This window comes from Melanaphis sacchari, unplaced genomic scaffold (genome assembly GCF_002803265.2).
Source record: "Melanaphis sacchari strain LSU unplaced genomic scaffold, SCAv2.0 Contig11_pilon_pilon, whole genome shotgun sequence".
Taxonomy (NCBI): domain Eukaryota; kingdom Metazoa; phylum Arthropoda; class Insecta; order Hemiptera; family Aphididae; genus Melanaphis; species Melanaphis sacchari.
Window position 1 is genome coordinate 7,390,197 of NW_020270469.1, and position 18,062 is coordinate 7,408,258.

Consider the following 18,062-nt stretch of genomic DNA (forward strand, 5'->3'; position numbering starts at 1 on the left):
TATCAATTTATATTCGTATTGTATGTATAATAAATCGGATTATATCTTCATCTAAATGATTGTTAGGTTGATATGATAAGTTCATTCATTTATACGGGAGATATTTGAGATTAGTTGCATATTTAAGATAGTCAATCGTCTATTGATAAAAATAATGTTAGTTCTACAATATATTTGATAAAATTATTTTAAGATATTATAATTTTATAATCTATAGATTTTTATGTTCGTAATGTGTGTGAATATATTTTATATTTTTAGCACAAATTTTGTTTTAAACGAATAATTTTAAATAGTTTTAAACAACGTTTATTTTATTTATAGTTTGAATATCATTTCACCATTAAAAATAAAATAGAATTAAGTACACATACTTTTTATTATGTAATACAATTTATTTTTAAAAGAAATCGAAAAATTAAAAATCCTGGATTAGCGAACGAATAATTTTATTAAAATAACCTTCAAGCAAATTGGAATCGTTGTATTATAAGCACAATATATTCACGTTTCGTTAGGTTAGTTTCTTCATGTTTCTTGTTACTATTTAATATGATATTTATTTATTTTAAATAAACAAGATAAATCGATATTCTATTATTATTATTTATTATTATGATATGTAAATCAAATAAGTCTACTTTACAGTGATAAATATTCGCCGAATTTATATAATATGATCAACATATAAGTATTTTATTATTATGTTTTGAGCTTAATAGGTCACGTAACCGAACGAAGCATACCGTATGCTTGCCGTTCTTCCACTTGCACGCGCATCCCGCCGGACATCCGGGCGACGACGAGATGGTCATCGTCGTCATCGTCGTCGTCATCATCATCATCATCATCGTCATCGCCGTCGTCGCCGTCGTCGTCCATGGAACCATCACCGCTGCGCGCCAATACTCATATTGCACATGCAGTGTTGGTCATCGTCACCACCGTTGTCAGAACCGACCTGCAACAAATAAGTACACGACCGCGGTAAGTTGTTATATCGTAATAGGTATGTGACGTGTATAATATTTTTGGGAACGCATTTGTGTGGCATAATAGTATTCACTCGTGCCATATAATAACATTACTGTGTAAAATATTGTTTCGCGCGTGTGACGAGTTTTTAAAACACCGACGATTACGACGCCGGAAGCGATAATATCGTCTCTACTTTTTTATATTATAATTTATTCTCACGATATTGTCTGGTGTATAATATTAACACGACTGTGATCGTCGTGTATCCCCGCGATGGTAGTCATCGATGCGGCTATAATGAGATTGCGGAACCAGCGTTAATCTTACTAAATGTACATACCAAATGGCTTTTGCGAAATTGATTAGGTACTACATGTCTTGCAATCAACCACACGGCTACACACACTATCGGCAGAATTAAATCGCACATTCGAGCATGACGTTACGAAATGGCGTGTCGTAAGTCTTCCACGCACCCACTTTATCTTTTACTTGAACGTATTCGCCTTTTACACTCGTTATACCACAGTTTTTATTTTTATTTTTCAAACACTCTCCAATCGACAGTTCGTCAATCTCAATACCTTTGGGATAATATCAAGACAGCTCATCACAATTATCTATTAATATTTTGCCTAAAACATTGCTTACTATTTATTTATTTTTTTAAATATATGTATATATTTATATATAATTAAGATTCTTCTTGGCTCAACAGATTACATATTATTATTTAAAAGATATGCAATAATTAATTATTAAAAATAATGATAAAAGTTCACAATTTGTGGAGTGCAGACTAGCCAGCTGCTACCTATGTCTAAATAATAATATATTAAACGCCAAGGGTATAACAGATAAGTCCTTATGACAACAATGTATACAAAAAATAAATATGAAAAAATAGTCGCGATTAGCGTACATGATATTAAATATAAAAAAGTGGCGATTTGCGCACATGATATAATAAAAGTAGTGGCGATTAGCACCTATACAATATAATAAAAAATGAAGTGATTCGCGTCATTATAAAAAATTTAATAAAATGTATGTGGCGATTAGCGCACAGAGGAACACGAAAAGCACAATACGATCGGCGCACTCGTTGAATAAGAAAAAGGATCAAAATTGTATACTAATAATGTGCATACAACCGTTACGGAAGACAGTTCGATGACGTCGAGAATTTTTAATTGACTAAGAAAACTTGTAAAATAATAATAATATTATAAGGACGACGGAAAAAAAGCCGCGTTAAGCTGCGCGCCCAGTGCATCGACGATTGACAATAACGCGCGTCGTTATGTAATAAATTAACATATCAATACATTATATAATTTATAATGATAGTAATATTATTATTATATAAAAATAAATATACAAGTGTAACGGAATGTGAATGTGTGTGTGTGTTACCAGCTGTTTCTCTCGTATCCGTGATCTACTTATATGTATTATTTTTAATTAGTTATAAAGGGTGCTTCATAAAGCGCGCAATTTTTGAAATACGTAGGATTTTTGTTTGTTTGGAATGGTTAATATCCTGTTTTAATTATTTTTTTTCATCTATTATTACTCTGATTTGAAGGGAATTGGTTTTTATTGAAATTAATTGATTCAATAACCATTAGCGTACACTCATACTGAAAACTCATTTTAAAAACGGCGAGTACGCAGCTGTGACTGTCCGTAAACTTCGCACGTCTTTTGGACGTGGGGAAGCTCCTACTGCATCAATATTTCTAAGGTTGGTACGGAAATTTGGAAAAATTGGTTTAGTTGAAACAAAAAATGTTCAAGGTGAAATCAAACCGTACAATTTGTATACACACTTAGTGAAACAATGCGGTAGTACGAATAGTGTGAATGTGAGTCTTAGAAATGACGGCCAGCAGAGACGTGGAATTGGACATATGGTGGATATAATTTTTAAACGTTAAATCGAAATGTATTTTAAGCGTGATAAAACAAAAAGTTAAAATTTATTTATGATTTTGGTTGATATATTGCCTTTTCAAAAATTGCGCACTTTATGAAACATATATATATATATATGTATAATAATTATATAAATTATTTGAAGTGGTGTCACTGGACGCCCCCTTCTCTCAAGTCCACATGTATTTTTATTTTCTACTATAAGTCTTCAAAATTTCTTATTGTATAAAATAAATGTATACAGATTATAAATATTAATTAGAAAAAAAAAAAATAAAAAAATATAAATTTTATTGGTGGAAACAAAGACGTTAATGAATCACGATAATATTACGAATTTTATACATAATAGTTATTTATATTATTTAGTACATCTTATAAACATTTGTGGAATTTTTGTATATTTTTCGCCAAGTACTGCCATAGTAATTGCATTAATAAACTACCAAGTATTCATGCACACAAAGACAGTATTATTTTTATACATAATGTTTTTTTTTATAGTTGTAGTTAAGAGACCACAAACTTATTTTAAATGTCCATAATTTATCAGATTACAGATATTATGTTATTGTATAATTTTAAATTAACCTCATGGTTTAATTACTAATTTTAAAGTAAAAATCAATTTTTTCAAGAAAATGTAAAACACTAATACTTGTAGTACCTGCATGATTTTATAAAATGTTGCAAAGAAGACAATTTTATTATTATAGTAATATATTATGATATTCCATCATGGCGATTTTGTGTTCTATACAGAGATGTATTACTATTATCTAAACAAAGCGCCGTGTTACACATAATCATGATAAAAATAACTAATTAATTAATCGAGTTACGTTTGGTTTATAAGAATGTGCTTGTACTGATTTCACTCAGTTCAGAAGACAATTGAGTATTATTATTCAAATAAATTTTTACGTTCATGTAATATTGAATAAAATGTTTAGTGTAAGAATTATAATAAAGTTGATTAATTTTCAAACGAGTCCGTGGTAAAATTTACTTTTTAAAATTTTTCTGAAGTATTTCGTTTAGTTAAGTAAATTAATTATAAAGATAACAATGTTTCTTTAAGGTATTATTGCTCAACAAGTTTAAAATCTTAAAATACATGAAATGTTCAGAAGTTTCTTTGTAATATTAAACAGTGATTACATTTATAATCATCAATTTGAAAAAAAGTATCTAGATTAATATGTTGTATTAACCAGTAAATTTTTAACATGTTCTTAATCTCTTATCTACGTTTGACATGAAATCTGCAATGGTAATCAAAAAAATAATTAATTTCGTATTAAAAGTTGGTTTTGTTATTTAATATTGTATTTGTGTTTTTTATTTTCTTTAAATTATTTTATTTAGTATTTGATAGTTTGATTGTTTACCCCAACACACCTTTCAGAATATTCTTTTTTAAATTTTTATTTAAGAGCTTTTAGTCATTGATAAGTTATTCTTATTAAATCAAATAATATTATGAATGTATTTGTCATTAAAAAGAAAAAAATACAGAATATTATTTATTGAAACTGATCGATAAAAACATATTTTATTTGATATTATGAGTTATTTTGGTTTTTTTTTTTTTTTAACAAAATTTGTGAAGTTGACTTATTTTGTTGTTGAAAAGTTCTTATCAAAAACAGCAGATGAAAAAAATTATTTTACGTGATTTCTTATGTGTGAATTTTTTTCTGTTGTAATATATTTTACCATTGAAAGTTATGACTTTGACAACTGTAAATGACTGTGTATGAATTGTTGTAAATTCTTATAAATACATTGAAAAGTTTTTTCAAAGGTATAATAACATTTGATACTATTTTTTTAAAATTTAAAATTATCTTAATGGTTTATATTATATTGCATTGAAGTTCAACAACACGCAATTAGTGTAATATGTAAATATTGTTTGTACCCGCGTTAAAATACGGAGAGATTTTCATTTCACGGAAATAAATGATTAATCATGAATACAATGGCACCTATAGTATATGGTTTGTTTAATTTATATATTTAATTTAATTTGCATTTTTGGATCTAATATTTGCAGGTTTGAAAAATATGATCATGTAAATTGAATTTAAATGTAAAATGTATATATTATATTATGCTGCGTTGTTTAAATCTAAATTATTTCCAGAGTATGGTGTTAAAGTAGTTCTTCTACATTTTTTTATTACATATTTTGCAACAATAATAATCCTATAAAGTTTTTACGATGGCGTAGCATGTATTATCTACGCAAGCAATTTTCTATCATAAGACGTGTTTCATTTGACGTATCAGACGTGGCGTGTAGGTGCTAGTCTATTTATTGGCATAAAAAATATTTGTATTATATACATTTTTAGAGTTTGATGTATGTAATATCTTTTTCGCATGTGTACTATTTATTTGTATATAATTTAGTGAGTTAGTATGTAAAATAATGGGTGCTGACATAATATGATCGTTCGGAGTATTCATTCTTCATAGACAACCGAATATCGATAAAACGTATATTAATAAGTTTATTGGTAAATATTATGTATTAATAAAAACTGAAAAGTGTGTGATATCTTAAATAGTAATAATAAATCATAATTAATGATTTATTTTGATGAGGTATGGATAGTTGGCAACGAATAAATTAAGTATAATCGAATAGCTAACAAATACAAAGATTAAGATGAGGTCATACCACATGAATTGTTTTGGTAGTATAAGCGTTAACATGACCAATTTTCATTTTTAAGATCTAACATATTTTATTTATTATCATTGACTATAAAATATTATATAACAGGGGTGGGCAATTGGCAGCCCGCGAGCCTTTTTTATCTGGCCCGCGCTACATTTTCAAATTGCATTAGGTATAGGTATATAATTTTAACCTATGTCCTATTTTATTATATAAAAAATAAATGCTATTCAAAATATATATTTTGAATGAGTTTTTTTTTTTGCTTTCTATGTTCTGGCCCGCTATATTTTAAATTTCTAAAAATTGGCCCTATAGTAACTTTGAGTTGCCCATCCCTGTTATATAATATTAAAGAACAAATCGACTAATTTTTAACCTTAAAGGCAGAAACAAAAAATGTGTTTACATGGTATTTTTATTTTTGAGTAAGTTGATTTTTATAAGGCAAAGTTTATATTTTACTTAATTTTACTTATTTATAATTAGTTAAAGAACTTAAGTATCAAAAGAAACCGACGTATATATATATATATACATATATTATATTATCTAATATTTTTACTTTTGAGATGACAGATAAATTCTTTTAATATTAAAGATATCAACATAAGTTGTTTTGCTGAATGAAAATCTATAATGGTGTAAGTCTGTAAGACGAAAACAACACATATGAATATGATATCTATAAATAATGAAAAATGTGTAGGTATTTTTATCTATTTTATCTAAAATGTTTACGTTAATAGTATATCGTTTTCCTATACTATAAACTCTTGCTGATCTATAAATTATATATTGTAAGGATACTTTAGGTAGAAAATTTAATATAGATATTGTTGTAAGTTGTTATTTTTTAAAATTTATCGGTAATTTCGTAGAAAATTGAAAATAAAATTGTGGGTACGTTTTAAATGGCAAAGATGTTTTAAAAAAAATGTGTTTTGTTATAATATGAAAAAAAAATAATAATATCATAAATACAACTCGAGACGGTCTATGCGAAGAATATGAGGGGTCTAGTGTCTGTGGTAATGGTTACCATCTACCTCAAAGTCATTATGTATATATGTCTATTCACGCATAGTTGTGGTCATGATATTGTCACACGGTTTTATCGCTGAGGTGGGCGAGGAGGAATTAAATTAGTGAAAGACTTTCACAGGGGATGACGCACCACGGACGAACTAAATTCTAGTTACGTATGATATAATGCTGCAATAGTGAGTAATTTTATGCCGAGCTCCTTATATGTGTGCGCGAAATGGTTAATTTTATAACACGACTTGAATTGATTTATTGAATGGGGTTATTTATAATGGTTTTTATTATGCAAATACGTACAAATGTAAACATATTTATTTTAACGTAATCGTAATCCGAGCTGATAGTAGAATACGCAATTAATAATGAAAAATTTGAAACTTTTGGTTAAAAACAGGACTACTTACTTTTTATAAACTGGTTATCACAAAATCTTACTTTCTGCAAAGAGCATATGGACATATAAATATCATTTGTGCGATAGCGTATAGAAGTTTAATTTATTAAAAGGAATTACTAGGGATTTAATTACTAGCATTACTTAACAACTTTGTTTTGTCTCGTATTTGGATTAATTGTTTGGAAATCTAAACTACTGAGTCTAGTAGATACAATTGAAAACTTTAATGACGATTTCCTTTGTATTGTAGTGTACACAATTAGAATGGGTGGTAATTTGATTCCTGGAGTTGAGCATCAATGTAATATAAATTCATTGAAACCTAGACGCAATTTAATTGACATATTTTTTATTTTGTAAATAAACTTTTAAATGGTTAAATCAAGGGTTCAAATTTACTGCAAAAGATATATTTTTATGTATCACAAGTAAATCATAAATGTTTGTAACGATTTAAATAATTTTGATTTATTTATAAAAATGTAGTATTATAGTATTAATTGATTAATTTGTATCTTACGTTTTTATTTATCCCATATTATGCACGTCATACGTTATTGTATTATACATTTACTTATCAGCAGACATATATTGATAATAAATACAAAAATAAATTTTCCAGCAAGAATGGAAGAAGGAGTACCCGCATGTCGAGAGAGTTTAATAATTCTGTTGTGTGTATAAATATGCAATACGTTAAATTTATATATATATATATGCATATGTATACGTAATATAATATTAAGTGATATACCCTTGTTATAAAATGGTTTTAACTACCACGAAGAGTGAAAACGCGTGATGAGAGATGTCTGGGATGAAGATTTAATCACTTTTTTTTTACTCAAGGCAGCGCTAACGTGCGTGTGTGAGAGGTGAGTAGGTTTTTAAGAAGCAATAAATTATATACATGTCTCACTTGTATACAGAGTGATACACTAAACATGCTTACTCGTGTTTTTTTTTTAAAATACCATCTTTTTAAATTTTTAAGATTTTATATAACACTTAAGAAGTGTCATGTGGTGATTTAAACTTCTGTTTTTAAATAAAAAATCCCTTTTATGATAGTATTTTATTTAATGAATACATTTTCTTAAAATGTTGACTAATTATAATTAAAATTTAAACTAATATTTTTGAATTTTTGAATATTGTGTAATAAGGATAATAGTTTTACGATAATGGGTTTGAAAGATGTGGAGGTTAGGGTCGTATGACAATTTTAGTTATCAATATTAATCTATCAACACTTATAATTTGTAAAAAATATTTCGATTATAATATACTAGATCCAAATGTCATAAATATTTTAAACTTTTTTTAAGGAATATCATTTTTTGCATGTAAATTTTAATCACTAAGAAACTCCTAGTTATAATTTTGAATTAAGTACATAAATATTTATAAAAAGATTATCTTCTAAAATTGTACGGTAAAGCAGGTGGGTTTTCTGAAAAATAGAAGTTTGTATAACCACATGGCACTCCTTAAGTAGGTAGTAAAAAAACATTGAAAAATTTATAAATATGGTGTTCGAGTATATCAAAAATTGAATATATTCATTAATAAAGGAAAAATGGGGTTGAGTATGCTTGATGAATCATTCTGTATAGAATTATATTGTGTATATATTGTGGAAGAGACAATCACGGGGACAAAACGTATGTGTATATATTCAGAGCGAGAGAGAGAAAACGAAAGAGAGAATCGAAATTCTTTCGCCGCCAACGATAAATCAACCGGCGATGGACGGGCAGCCTGTATTCTGCGACAATTACTTTGGAGTTTGGACATGTGCGAAAATAACCGTATTATACGCAGTGGTGTGTGCAGCCCGTTGTATAATGAAAACAGTCAACGCGTTAGTGTGAATTCTCGACAGGTGGGAGCGGTGTCTAAGTCGTGTATGTATAAGTATTGTGTTATTTAAAAATGATTCACAGAGACTACATCATAAAAATAAGCCATATTTAACCATAGAAAAATTGTAAATTTTATTAACTTATTAAAATTACGTTATATATAAGTTGACAAGATATAAGTTATGAAAAGTGACAAAAAAAGAAAAACTGAAAAAATTGTTAGAAAACTTATTTTTTGTTTCATACAATTTATGATTTTTGTAAAATTGATTGAAAAAGATAAAAAATTTAACTAGGTTCTAATGTGTAGTTTTTTTTTTTTTAATCAACTGTGTTATTTTTCTTTAATAAATATTAATATTAAACACACACGTTTTATAAACAGACGTGTGCAGGATTTCGTGATGGTGCAGCACAAATATATTTTTAATCGGTAGACAGAACAAAAATAAGAAGTAAACTTATATCCCTCATTATGGCATAGATAAAACTAGTGAGAAGTATATAAGGTAAAAATTATGTACTCGTATATCATTCAATTAAATTATAAAGTAAACTGTCATTTAATATTACATAGGGATCACAGAAATATATAAATGGATTATGAGCCTATAATGGGTAATGTACAAAGTTACGTATTTATATCTATAACTTATAGACTATAAGTGTACGACAAATATTTGCGGATACGTCTGTCAGTATAAACCCAGACTTATATTGGACTTTGGGAATTGATAAATTATTTTATATTTATTCATTTGGTCAAACATTAGCATTGAAAATTCGTATTTCTGTTTAAATTCAATGGTTTTAAAATTATCCATACCATAATATTTTAAGCGGTTAAAGTAAATACTCATCAGTCCATTAAATCCGAAATCAATTTTATCCGGTGTAGCGAAACTATTATTTGCTGCATACTTGAAGCACGCCGATGATTTTATAATTTCCCCGTGGTTAACATCATCTTCAAGTGATTTAAGTTTTGATGAAAATGTAATCGAAGAAAAATGTTCCATGCAATAATCAATAACGCGTTTGCGGCCAATTACGAATTTAATGAACGATTTAGGTAATTTAGGATGTTATTTGTCATTTATATTTTGCCAAAATGTATTACACGGAACAGAGAGGATGCTAGCAATTTAGTACGAATTATTTTATTAATAAGTGATTTTGTTATATTATTTTAAATGTAAGATAAGACCTAGCCAACAGATTTAAAATAATTTTAATATTATCAGTTCATAATGCGTTACGGAGCTCTGCGTGGCGCATTTCGTAAATTATTTTGATACGACCTCGAACCTATGTGCGTGTGCTTATAATACACCTCATCATATTATACATAATAGTTTCGAGAAGGACGATTAGCAAATTATGTGTTAGTAAATGAAAAAGAATACGTTTGCATTTCGTGTAGGACTTGGTAATCTTAGGAAACTCGGATCGGGTGCTTTTGTATATGTAGAACGTACGGCATAGGCAAAACTAAAAATGATAAGTAGGGAAAGTTGAAATTATGCAATTATTAATAAGGTATTGCTTTTTCAGGAGGTAAAAGTTTAATGTGTAAGCTGAGCATTGATTTTTCAAATTTTAGATAGGTTATTCTCGTACAGTATATGTAAACTGGGTCAAAATTATTTTAATTTTAAAGAATCGTTTAAATAATCCACAATATAGCTCATGTTAGGTGGACCTGTTGTTTTTAATGTTGTATCATATTATGTCACATATTTATTAATACTTTATAATTTGCCAATTTTATTATACATATTATTTAGTTTGTGAAGATCCTAAAGAAAATTTAATTTTAATAGTAATAACACATTTTTTTCTTTCTTTTGGGAATTATTATAATATGGCTTATCGCAGGTTATAAAACTCATTACTAAACTTATGTTCTAATTTTGAGGTTTATTTATTTATATTGACAAGACAAGTATGAAAAAATATGGAAATGTTGGAATGTGTATTTGGGAACAAATCTCTCTGTTAGTTTTCACCTTGCAAAATAATAAGTTACTAAGAAAACTATTATTACTACGTTCCAAAAACGATGTATTATTTTTGTTATAATATTTTTTTTTGACCTCCTGGTTAGGTTAGGTAGGCATATAAATGTCAATAAAAAAAAAAAATAAAAATAATTTTGCATTATTCAGAGACGAAAAAACTATGAAACAATTCCCGTAGGCTATTTCTTTTCAAATTTCTTTTTTTTCATTTTATTGTATAATTTATATTAACTCTGTGTTAGTTTGTACCTATTGATCTATTTATACAATACGTTTTTGCTAACAGTAAGTCATATTTATTGTATGTTAGATGCATCAATTTATTATTGTCATGTTTTTATTTTATGAGTATGATTTTTTACAATTTGTTTATCATTCACAAATTTAATACATTTAATCAAATTGCATTGATTATACGTAGGTAATTTTATTTGGAAGAATTATAATGCCTACAACCATAAAGATAATATTTACAAAATAACAAAATATTTAAAATTTTTATTTCTAAAAAAAAAATTATAGTTTAAAATAAATTATATATATATTTTTTTTCATTACAGAGTTTTAGGTAAGTACTCGTATTCTGTACACACAATTTAATATCATACATATCGTTGTATTCAAAACGAAAAATTGGTTAAGATTTAAGAGATAGTAGATATGTTAAAATTTATAAATTGTAACAAGAATTTCTGAATTTTAGGTGACAAAGTAATTACAAATTAAATTAGCATATTATAAATAAATCGTAGATAAGATATAATTAAAAAATTCAAATCGAATATACATTTATTTCCTTTTTCAAAAATCTTGGAAGCGTAGATAAAACATTCAATTAGTTCATTTTTTATTGTCAAAAACTAATTAATTATCTAGTTGAAATAAACATTTAGATAACATAGAGCTACTAAAAACATAGTATTATTTTTTCTTTACATAAAATACAACTTTTGATTTTTGTTATTTTTTATTGCATGAATTGTACTCATTTAATCATTAACATTTGATTAATATTTTTATAATTATTATAGATAATCATATTATAGATTATACTTAAAATATAATCAATTAAATAGTGATAGTATATATTATCCATTAATGGTTAAAAATCGTTTTCCTAATTTTTAACATTTTTGAATTAGCCAGCTTATGTCGTTAAAATTAAACTAGTACTTTCCTAGAATTTGAGGCGTGTGACGTATGGTAAATTTTGACGAATTTAAATGTGAAATCGAATATGATTTGTGATGCGCTATGCATAGTGTATAGATGTATAAATATATTGCTGTTATACAGGGATAAGAGAGAATGGGGTATGGGTTGTTGATGGGTTTTCATACATATAACATATTTTACAACGTATTTCTATATTTACCAACATATTATATATATTCGTTATATATACGTATATAATGTATATTTATAGTATGTATAGTATATTTAGTATATACACATTCGATGGAAATACAAACGTATGATACTGTAGAAGAATATATAAAAAAAAAAACAGAACATAATATTATTAAAACTGTCGAAATTTGATACCGTAGCTGTAATCGTATGACCGGAAAAAACTTGACATGGTGCGCATCTTTTGTAAGCCAGTGAAAAATAGCCAGGTGTGAAATATGGCTTGACTTTTTGCAGAGGAGTAAAAAATGAACTTTATTTTTTCTTGTCCTAGGGTCGCCTCTAGCTAGCCAAAAATTGGCAATCAATGTACCACGAGATGTGTTACTGGCAAGAGGGTAGAGACTGACTGATACCCCTCATCCACTAAAGTCTTTACGCTCGCACATTTTCTGTTTTTTTTTTTTTTTTTACTATTGTTATTTCAATCATATTGATCAAATCAGCAAACACTACACCAATATTACGGTTTTTTCATCTACGTTCTCTAGTTATTTATATATCACAATGTTTCGAATTACTATAACTATAATATACTGAGAGATTCACCAAGCATGCTCAAATTTCTTCAGTAATGTAGTTATTCAAAATCTGATTTTTGAAATTTTTAAATATCCTTTAAGTCCATATTTTTAAATTTTGCGTTTTTATTTTTATTACTTAAAGAGCGTCTTTAGGAGATATAAACTTATGATTTCAAACGATTACCTTTCTTTTGAATAGTGAATTATTTAGAAGGCTATTTTTCTAGATACTTTGATTTAAATTTGAAGAGTTATTTTTTAAGTTAATACCTGTGCATATAATTATATTTATTTTATATTTTTGTGAAATCACTTTTAAGAACTTCTATTATTAATATAAAACATTTTAAGAACTAAAAAACTATTCGTTTGAATTTTGAATTAGATACATGATTTGTCCATTCATTAATCAATTTTATACTACCTGCTTTACGTTGTCTACTTAATACATATTTGCACATATCAATTAATTATTATATAATTAACTAGGAGATTTGTTTTTGCGTCAAAAGTAATCACAATTAACAAGCTCGTGAATAGGCACACATCTTGGTTTCATACTACTTTTTTAAAATGTAATAAAATACTGCTGTCACATTTTAAACTGCGGATATGCATTCTATAATTAAATCAATTATTATAGAATATTATAATCATCTCATTTAAATTGTTTTGTCTTATACATATAACTATTAGCCAACTGAATAAATAAGTCATTTTTATTTTTTACATGAAAATATAGGACAAATGTATACACCTAATCACCGTAACATTACTTTATATAGGGACATTGTATAAAATAATGCATATAAATATCATTATCACACACTGGGTAACTTTGTTAATTAGTGAATTGAAATTTGAACGGATTATCAAACAGGGTATTCATACTACAGTATTGGTCACAGAATATTTGAATTAATGTCATTCTGTAAATATTATTCCTAGTCGTCTTGCAGAGTGGGTCTAGATTAGTACATCACTGTAGTAGTCTTATTATTTCCAATACCAGCAGTGTGACTTCTTTTTGATATTGTAAATTCTCATTGCCGATAAGAATTACTTATGACAAATGAGTCGCAATTATTCTGCTGAATTTATCTCGATCATCGAAGGTGCTTCTAGTTCGTCATCGTCATTTTCGGCTGTCTCGTCCGGAATTAAGTCAACATTTAACATCTCGAACAACGCACACGACGACTGCAGCTGTCTCTGTGCGTTTTCTCAATGCCCACAAATCGGCAATAAATGCTGGAGTTCTGTAATATTTATGGGGTACTATAACTGTCGAAAAACGACGTCGATAATTTGTCTTCATTGTGTCGTAGAAAAATTACTGTTATCGTTAAGTTAAATGATCATCGTATAGCCACTGTTCGTTTATACTCGGCTAATATGTTCAAAAATTCAAGTTGAACCGGCGTCACGTGAATATTACTCTATTTCTTAAAAAAGAAAAAAGTGTATAAAACAAAAAGTATCCTTTTTCTACAATTGGATTACGACATTTCTTTAGTTGAATCGCATTTTTTCCTTTACGTATAAAATTTAATACGATTTAATCACTTAATCGAACATCGTTAGAAATCCTTTTTTAGTCTTGATTTTATTGTGCTTACTTTTTACATTTTTTTCTACGAGAAAATTAAATTTTAATCTCTCCTAATCATCCAAAGGTTAAGTCAACATCTATAATACCCAGTAATAAAGATTAAAAAAATAGACTGTTTTAAGAAATGTATTATTAGATGATCATTCTAGTATAAGATTGATTATCAATTAATGAAATTCACTTCTATAAGATTCTAACGGTGCACCTATATACTGCGCATCTTTCTAAACATAAAGTGATTATGTACATAATCATTGCTCATTTAATTTTTTTTTTAAATTATTTATTTATTCGAATTCTAATTTTTGGAATTTTTAAGTATACTTATACACCATTTTTTTTCCTCAAATTGTTGAGATTTTTTGTGCTACTTTAAAAGTATTGTCTAATGATACATACCTACTTCTATATTTCAAATAAAAACAGCCCTGGTATACTGTAAATTATATAATAAATAATTGTGTTGATCATTTTAGCACAACTAATTTAAAATTTGAACGATTTTTCAGTTTTTATTAATTCAGCTATTAAAATGTGAATTATGGATAATAGTTCATAACATTATTGTTTTAAAAAAATATAATTAGGATCTATTATTTATTATACTTAGTTCGTTAAAAAAATATATGTATATATATAAGTTGATAGATTCATTTTTATTACTGCGTTTTTAAATTACTTTCTTATATTTTCCATTATCTTCCTTACACATTATTTTCAGTACACAAAGTTAAGTAACTTAAAAATTACTTGTTCGAATTTTGATTTTAATACGTCAGAATTTTTTGAAAAGTTATCCACTAAATAATTTACAATATAAATTCATCTATGTTTTCGAAAAAGAGTTTATTTAAATTGTTCACAGTAAAAAATAGGGGTATTTGTTAACAGAAAATAGTCTGAGTCGCCACAACACTTTTTAAACAAAGTATAACTTTAAATACTTAAAAAAAACAATTGTTAAGTATACCTATTTACTTAAAAATTTCGAAATTTAAGATTAGGGTAAAAATTTTGGTAAATCACCTTATTTATTATAAGTACATAACATAGGTAGTGTTTAAGTTCGACGCTATTTTAATGAGTACATCTGAAATTGTGTTCATTATTACTATTTTTTTTTTTTCAGTCTCTAAATTTATTTATATATTGTGTAAGTGTAAAAAGATAATATAAGTTGCTACTTAGTGTCGGGATGTATGTATTCGTACCGGGATGACACGTTCAAAGAATTCTGTGGAATGAATTTACGGCATTCAAAAAGGGGTGAGCGGATGGGGTGAATTTTGTTAACGTGAAAATCAACGAGGAAGGGTGGCGTACGGGAGAGATGAGTGTGGAGGTATACAACACGTAGGGCTATCGCTGTAACAAACATATATATATGTATAGATATATATATATATTGAAAGGACAAGCAATTTCGGAAGATATATTATGACGGGATATGTCAAAACTGAAAGTCGTGTGATCCCTCGTCTAGACCTGCTTTTGCAGGTCTTCGGTTGTATACCTTGTCCAGTGCCAAGTATGGTAGGCATTGCGCGGGGAAGGCGGTTGCGTGCAGATCAGCGGTCCGTAAATAATGTTTGTACTGTACGACTCTCGATGATGGATTCCGGTGGCTTTTGTAATTGCAAAATCAATAGATTGTCTTCTCCGTCCGTCCGCACTACTATGAAAACGATAATATGGTGACCAATCTGCAGCAATGCAGTCGTACATAATTCTCAGCTAAACGTGTTTAACCAGGTAACATGATCACGTGGTAATTGCCGGTTGTAATGTATCAACTTTTCGGCGTAAACTTGTGCTGGTGATCCGATAATCTGTGATTGAAACTCGAACATTTTCGGAAGAAATCTTGGAAGCTGGCCATACGTTTTGGGGGTGGTAAAGATTTTCTGATTAACCTCTTCTTCTCACCACACCAAACAACAACCCGTTTAATCGCGAGTTTTGATGGTGGTGGCAAAATGGGAATCTCTATAAATCAATTATTGGTTATTTTTTTCTAGTCATTCAATACCAACAAACAAACGTCTTATGTATATCTTAACATGGTTTTAATTTAATGTCATGAATATTTAAATGAAAAAATACTTTTTATGTAGTTTATGCTACTTATTTCAATTACGGCGTTGTTAGTTGTATTGAATAAATTAATTTATAAATAATCTTTCTCATTTAGTTTATAATTTTATCACTATTGTGATCCTAAAGTCATTTTCAGTTTTTTTTTTTAAATGAAAGTAAAATTTTACAAAGAGAAATATCTATTTGCACTATTAAAAGTAGAAAACGGAAATGTTTTCATATAGTTTTTACATATCGCTGTTTTACAAATGTAGCTTCATTTTGTACTGTTTGGTTTTCTATAAATTATTTTAAAACATCTATTTAAATATTTTCGAAGTTAGTTCATCTCTATTTGACCGATAGAATTACGCTTTTATTTTACTTATGTGGTTAACATGGATTTCATCTTTAGTACACAAAGTTAAGGAACTTAAAAATTGTTTGAATCTTTTAATTCTGATTTAGACACTTCAGCATTTTCTAAAAAAATCATCTGATTAACAATTCATGGGGTGTATTTTATTTTAAAATAAAAAATCTATATTGCCATATTAGATATAAATGATATAAAATCATCATTAGAAGAAAAAATGAGGGTGATAATGTGTAAGGAATCATCTTATATGTAAATAAAAATAGAATGTTGAATGTTATATAGAAAATACAAGGCTGTGTTTTTGTTCGTTTGGCATTTTTTTCTGTTTGAAAGGCATTTTCGACGTGTGTGGGAAAATTTGTACGTGTGATAATATTATATTATTTCTCATGGTGTGAGCCACTAAGCTTCCGTTTCTTAATGGGAATGCCAAAAATGTCTTCTATGTTGTTAGTGGTTTATACATAAAAAGAGGGGGTGATGGTGATAATATGGTGGTGGCGAAGCGGTAGTGTCTGTACTGGTGTGTACTCATATACAATATACATACATTATACACCTGCAATTACATATTATTAAATATTATAAACCATATTACGTATGTACACATACGTTAAATACTGTATAATATAATATAATATAGTACATATTATATATATACGGTAGTTATCAATTTGTAAAATGTTGACGATCATATAAAATAAAATAATTAAAAGAACAGATAAAATAATTAAGTTCAAAATTTATTATTTTATTATATTAATTATTTCGTGTTAAAATTTGGCGTATATCTGTTATACGATAGTATAATATGCACGACTCAATGAACATAATCTAAGCGTTATACGAGTACATATCTTCAAAAATTAGCGTGATGATCTACACTTAACAAAAAAAAAATTGAATAGCACAAAATGTATTTGATAAGGTATGTTGGCAAGTAAAATTTTTAAAGATGAACTTTACGCATAAAAATATTTGAATTATACACATTAAATATATACAAGGACGCACTTTATACAGTGCAAATACTGGACTTCATTGAACTTTGATATCTCAAAATAAAACCATGCAGATTCATTTACGATGACGGTTTTCATTTAATCTCACCTCAAAAAATATAGAT

The 18,062-nt window shown here is 27.4% G+C and overlaps 1 long non-coding RNA gene across 1 annotated transcript in view; it reads right to left on the minus strand.

Annotated features, from left to right (window-relative positions):
- Nucleotides 1-750: 750 nt before the first annotated feature.
- The window catches only part of LOC112604318, a 149,360-nt gene continuing 132,048 nt past the window's right edge, over nt 751-18,062 (minus strand). Inside the window, exon 5 of the long non-coding RNA XR_003115217.1 lies at nt 751-961. This is a non-coding gene — a long non-coding RNA (uncharacterized LOC112604318). The remainder of the gene's footprint in view (nt 962-18,062) is intronic.